Source organism: Acanthaster planci, linkage group LG07 (genome assembly GCF_054643075.1).
Source record: "Acanthaster planci isolate LZ-2023a linkage group LG07, COTS_SCS, whole genome shotgun sequence".
Classification (NCBI taxonomy): domain Eukaryota; kingdom Metazoa; phylum Echinodermata; class Asteroidea; order Valvatida; family Acanthasteridae; genus Acanthaster; species Acanthaster planci.
This window is the reverse complement of record NC_141783.1, coordinates 3565463-3572320: the sequence shown is the minus strand read 5'-3', so window position 1 is coordinate 3572320 and position 6858 is coordinate 3565463. Positions and strand designations below refer to the sequence as shown.

Here is a 6858-nt window from a genome sequence, read left to right as displayed (position 1 = left end):
ATCCGGTGGTTTTCTTTTTCTTTTTAATTGCATTTTTAAATTTGCAATTCAGTACCAAGTATCATCCATATAAGATAAAACTTTTTTCCTCTAGCTTGCAGCATTTCTCCCAACAGCAGTTTAATGACAGAGCTACGAACAGCCGTACCATTGCTTTACACATGATTCTGCTGCTGGAGCCTTGTGTAAAGTTAACAAGACGAATGCGAAACCGACAATGAGGTATTAAAATGTAACAGTTTTGTGGGATGAAAACTACCGGCCAAAACAGTATTATTACTTATAATTAGGTAGTTTTAGTTAAAGCAAAATGCTGAAAAATATTACAGTATGGAAAACATATGTTTCTTTAAAATGGAATTGTCAAAATGAGTGGAAGCATGAGTCAATGTTCTGCCATATACCCCACTGGGCATGCAAGTTGTTACCAATTACCGATATTACCGGATATTACCGGTAATATCAGCACAAAATTTGACTAAGACCAAATATTATTGATATTACCATGTTATTACTTCAATGATATTACCTGTGTGATACTATAATCGTTATAACTTATTTCAGAAATTGGTCATGCATTGAGGTTATAGGACCAGATACTACTTACTTTTATAAATTCACTCAGCATACTTAAGGCCAATTTCGACCAATTTGTGAATTGGCATGTGATGCATCATTTGTCCAAAATTTCAAAGTCCATATGTTACTGTAAAAACCCTGTTGAAACCCAAACATTACCCAGTAACAACAGGGTAATAAGAGATAATGTGGGTAATCAAAAATGTTCGACTTGGTTATAACAGAACGAACTTGAGTAATAACAGAAAAAACACTGTCAGACTGAAAACAAAATCCTGTCCACAAAGTTTCTGTTATTACCATGTTGAAACCCTAATTTTAACTGCAATGGGGTAACAAGAAATAATGCCGGTGATAAAAAATGTTTGACTGGGTTATAAAAGATCGAACTTGAGTAACAACAGAAAGATCCTGTCATCCGGGAAAACGACAGGCTTAGTGTGTGTATGCAGTACTTGGGACATGACTTGTAACTCCATTATTTTCTTGTTTAGAAAGCTTTCCTACTTTATTTATGCTTTAGAATGATTTTGATAATTTGTTAACGTCAGAGCAGCTTTTAAGGTGTGTTCTCCACATATTGGGCCAAGTGCTCAGTGGCACACTAACTTTGTTAATTGGAGTTTGCAGCAGACAAAGCATGTCGTTTTTCTGTTGTTTAAATTCAACTGTTGATCACACCTTACATGTATCTATTTCCTACATGTAGTTGGTCCCCTACAGTCACAAAATGACCTAGCTATACTTTTAAGACCAAGGTCGTCTGTTACCATAGCAATCCTGCCCCCACAGGACCTCAGTTGCCTTAGGAATGTCATATTGCCCCTTGGGACTTTCCCTCTGGCTCTGCTCCGTTTTAAACCACTGCACCTTACATTCCCTTCCATGCACTCCTGCTGCATGCACATTGATCACTCCAGGCTCTGAGCTCCACTTTGAAAACCATATTCTCTCCTTGTTAGCAGTACCCCCAATGTGGTAAGTGCATTTTCTTTCCATTTTTCACAGTTTACACATAATGACAATGTCTTAATTGTATTAAATAATGTCCCTTGTCTTTGAGCACGTTGGGCATTAGTTTATGAACAACACAACTTGTGTAGGTTCTTCTCATTGCTTTGAACTCGAAATTGAAGAAAGGCAAGCATGTCATACACACGTACATCAAAATCATTTAGAACTTCACCAGAAGTCAGCTCTATGTCAGGATTGGATAATGGCAAGAGCAAAAACACTGTCCCCGACAGGCCTTGACACTTAAGAATAAATTTCTTCTTTCCGTTCAGGCAAGTAATACTTAAGGACAATTTGCCGGATGGTCACAAATTTTTTTCTTAAAAAAAAAGGGTCCATTTAGAATAGCAGTCAGCAAATGTACCTTTGATTTGATTTCCTCTTCATGAAAGCTTACAAAACAGCTATGTGGTTACAAATTGTAACCTTAAAATATACTTGAGTATATTAATGCACGCTGTGCATTTTAACAGGACACCTTTCCACGTAAGGGAAAGTGCGTATAAACTGTAAAATACACTTGAGTCTGGGTACCAAACCTCATGGCATGCAGCATGTAGCTGTGACTTCAACGTTAGTGAATTTTGCCTGGTACATGTACTTGTGTATATACTTTTTTATATATGACACCAGGCAAAATTATCAAACGGTTAAGAAATAGACATTGCTTGAACTTGTATGAATGATGCATCAGAGTCGTGAGCACTCTCTGCACATGCGCAATAGTCGGGGCGACAGTTAGCCGGTCTATGATAATCGTCAATTTTGTAACATGTTTCTAAAAGTGTACACAACCAATTCACCTCCTCTCACCCCTCACCCTCCCGGTGTGCACTTGGTACACTCGTTAAAATGATGACAAAAATGGATGACCCCTAAGGCCCGCCCATAGAGGTACACGTACAAGTAGGTGTGATTCCTTTACATTGAAAATTGCTTATTTGGGGAACGGTCAAACAAATTTCTCACTTTACATTCAAGTAATGTTTTCATAAGCAACAGGTGTCCAGTAGACTTTGCGATGAATTGGAATGAAAGAGCCACTTAATTCCAATCATTTAGCATTTGGTTGGATGCATTGATGTCTCTCGTTATGGTAGGAATGGACGAGTTGATTTAGCATTTTTGTGCGTATGTTGTAGAAGCCAACAAGTGCTTCAAAGTAATTGGCGGCAGGTCAAGAGAAACAAAGTGAGGCGTCCTTTCAGGCATAGAACACTAAGAGTTAGATGTAACGAAGTGCCAAATGATTGGGGATTAGCGGCAGATCCGAAAAACTTTGTCATTGTGACTCGTGCCCAGCCTGGCTATTATGAGAAGAACTGGATAAAGGCAGTCAGATGCAATTGTTACTTTGCAACTCCGGGGAGGTAATAGCAGCGGAACAAGAGAAACAAAGTGAGGCATCATTTTTGCTGGCTCATAATTCATTACTGACGTAGAGGTGCAATTGTCAAAGTCTCACTCTCAGTTAGATGGGAATATCATGCTACAGTTGATATTATAACACAGGCAGAATGAATGAGCTATATGAATGAATGAGCTATATTGAGTGTATCAAGTGGTAACCCCTATTGATCTTATAAAATGAACAAGTTGGTCAGAAAATGTGACCTTGGCATCCAGCATGGAAATTCCAACACCAAGCATAAAAGCACCCAAATTGTTAAGGGTGCATCATCCAACCAGCAGCATCTGGATCTGGCCATACATGTAGCTTTATGACCTATGACAGGTTTTGTAGGGAAGTGCTATGGAGCCATAACACTACTGTATCATGGTGCCAGAACACTGGCTTAATTGCAAGCAGCATGCCATGTCCAAACTGTGGTGAACCCATGGACAGGTGAACCCTACAGGAGAAACACTGCTTATTGGGGAATGCACTTTGTCGGTCTTTCTGCAGATAGGATACCAGTCAACTCTGTAGACATTATACACAGAAATGATCTGGACACTGACAGGTTTTCCACTGAAATACTAATTTTCGATGTAAATGGGTGTTTCTATAAATATGGAGGCCGATACTACAATCTGGCGATTGATAATGATATGCATTTCTCAATAATGCACAGTATATTTAAAAGACTAGCCGTTTTTGTCATTGTATTTTATTTACCTATGTATCATTCCATAATTCTAATCCCCTATTTTGGAAAACAGTCTTCAACAAAGAGGAATTTTACACGCAGAAAGTCATGGTGTCACTACATATTTTGTGGAAATCACTACCCGGGCAATACCAAGACTTACACCCCTCTCAATAGCTAGGTGGGGAAAAGTTAGGAAAAGTCACAGGAGTTCGATCAGGTGATGCATGGCAGTTAGTAGAACGATCAAATCACATGATTTCTGAGACATTCTTGCCACAACATGGCGAGCCAAATACACTGTATCTGAATCATCTGCCATAAACATGGGTCAAAGAAGGAAAAATCATCAAGAAGGGGTCACAAAGTACATGTAAGCCTGTACTTTTTTTTTTTTAAAGATATCCACCTTGTATGATGTTTGACTCTTAGTAGGGCCTATAATTTGGCCTGGCATGTACTTTCTCCTGGAACCACTATTTGTATTCGTTTTATGAGAATGGAAATTAAGTGTGCAACGGAATTGCATCCCAAATGTAGGATTCACAAACTTTCATAACTGAGCGTGGTTATAACAGTGTCTTATAGAATCAAAGTTCTAAATGAACAACTACTGTGTTTTAGTCTCTCTTTTTTGCCATTAATTGTTCGTGGCCTTTTGTCTTTTTAATCCGTTTAACCTAGTTATGCATGAGTCGGTCTCATCAGCTCATTATACTCATGCATATCTGTGTAGTGATGACAACAAAGAATTATGATTTTTTTTTAAAGTGTCCAAATTGAGTGTCGTTATCGCTTTTTTATTCATTCAGCACTACGATAGACAATGTTCCCAACACCCAGCCAAACGTGATGCCCAATGTACATGTACAGGCGGTATTGCGGACGGCCGTAAGGGAATACTTAGATATCCGAAATCCACTGATCGACCAGTAAGTTCCCCATGATCATTCCAGAATTGTTTTTAGTTATGACTCGAAAAGCAAGTTAAAACTAGAGAGAAGTGTTTGTCATCATGACGTCATCCCTTTGCAAGAAATCTTGCATCCGGGTCTTTGTTGGTTATCACTTTTGGAACGATCAAACACTGCAAAGTTACAAAAATTGTGGCTCAAAAACGTGTACAAAGTCAATGGGCTATAAACTTGTTTGCAGAAACACTGCTCCTTTAAGTTCATGTCACGTGATTTGCCCTTAAACTGAACAATTTTTATGAAATATTACTTCATAAGCCCAGGCAGGTGTAGCCGTAATTCTGCAATAGTGCCCTCATAGCCTGAATTAGGACAGTCCGAAAACTGTGTACAGTCTGTGTACAAAGTCTATGGGGAAAAATTAATTCTTAAAAAAACAATAATAAATAAACTCCATAAGTTATCACTGTGAATTTCTTCTAAGACCGTCCTTGGATGATTGCTTAATGGTCTGCCAAGTTTGAGGTCGATCAGATTTAGTAAACTGCCAAAGTTGACGGGTGGAAATTGAGTTGAAACAGAAAAAAAAATATAAAAAAATAAAAAATAAAAAAAACAATGCCTGTTTCGGCGAAGTTGCCGAAACAGCTAATTATGCTGTAATTCATTTGCTGTCTAGGTCCGGTATACAAATTACCATAGTTTGATCGTACATGTTCATTTTTTCTGATGAAGAGGCAAAGATTTGTTCGTCATGTGGTGCTGCAAGCACCAAGGCTTTCTTTTCTGATTCTGTATGTTTGTTTGTTTTTTTTGCAGGAACGCGAGATGGAATGGAAACAGGAACGGTTTAACACGAAGCTGGATTTGAGGGACGACGATGAGGATGGGGACGAAGACAACGACACCGATCCCAGGAACACCAACGTGTTTGTAATCTCTGTCCCTTTCACGGAGATGTTGTCACCGCCCGATATTGTCCTGACTCGTAAGATATCCTTTCAAATTCCTTAAAATAAAACATAAGAGGTCGTGTATACGGTTTGTATAATTCGGTCTCACTCTTTGGGAACATCGGAAAACCAGTCAATGCAGCAACAAAAATTTAAAATTGTTCTCCATATTTGCTTTTGTTTTGCAGAACAACTTCAGCATACTGCAATGCCCCACAGCCCCAACCTGATGGCCCCTACCAGCCGGATCCCCATATGCACAGAAAAATCATTAACTGTACAGTAATGATCTGTTTGTAAATAGTTTTTATGATCTGAATAAAAAGGAATAAGAATGAGAAAATGTACTGAAATGAGTCAGTTGCCATAATTCCTACATGTGTCTCCCGTTCTAATACATGTATTAATATTTACCGTCTTGTTTTATGTTAACAGTTTTGCAATGCTAACATGTCGGAGATAACTCATAGGTCAGGGATATTTCTATTCCTTGCGCGTGAAACAATTGAATACCAAGGGTAACCGCTGTTCTTTGTTTTAGGTCATGGACGTGTATAACAAAAATGGGCAAAATTGGACATGGGTGCTAAAGCATCACATAACTATAAGCCATAAACAGTTTAGATACAATTTGCCCACACAAACGGATAAAGACGTAATCTTGGGGATTTGACTATCTGGGTTTGGGGGTTTAAGGCGTAGTGTACACACCTTGAAAAATGATTGCTGATAAAAAAATAAAAGGTTACCAAAAGTTTCATCCATGTCAAAAAATATTGCATATACCATGTTACAAATCAACAAAATTTATCGCACTATACCTTTGAGACCAAACACTCCGGCACCCACTTGACCAGGGAATCCAATTCTCTTGCCAAACGTATCCTATTTTTTAAGATGACATGATGCATATGGCATCAAGCCAGTGGACTTGAATTTGACTGTTCGCCTGTCCACCATTGATCGAGGTGCCACAGTGATGTACCACAAGGGCTATTCCCCTCTACAGGTGCCAGTGGAGGGCACTTGAGTTTACCACATTTGCCATGTGATTTTGTAAAGTTTCATTATTTTAGACAGGTGCCTAACAGGTTGCATGTGCTGTGCACCTTAATAGTTCTATTACATTTTCATTGTTTGCTCTAATATAATTACACAACGGCCGTTGGTGTGTTGGTGAATAGTGGTCATTGGGTATCACTATATCTGACTTGTGGTCTTGGGTATCACAACCACTGTTGATATGTTGGTGGTCATGGGTGCCGCCTATAGCGATCTTTGTTGAGATTGCTTAACTTCTTAATCCGG

The 6858-nt window shown here is 38.7% G+C and overlaps 1 long non-coding RNA gene across 2 annotated transcripts; it reads left to right on the top strand.

The window, feature by feature from the left end:
* The first annotated feature begins 1415 nt into the window (after positions 1-1415).
* LOC110990647 (uncharacterized) lies at positions 1416-5894 on the top strand. Of its 2 annotated transcripts, XR_015426039.1 has the most exons (4): positions 1467-1557; positions 4496-4615; positions 5417-5585; positions 5739-5894. It is a non-coding gene; the product is annotated as an uncharacterized LOC110990647 (long non-coding RNA). The 2 variants fall into 2 exon arrangements; XR_002599905.2 differs by lacking the exon at positions 4496-4615 and having other exon boundaries at positions 1416-1557.
* The last annotated feature ends 964 nt before the right edge of the window (positions 5895-6858 follow it).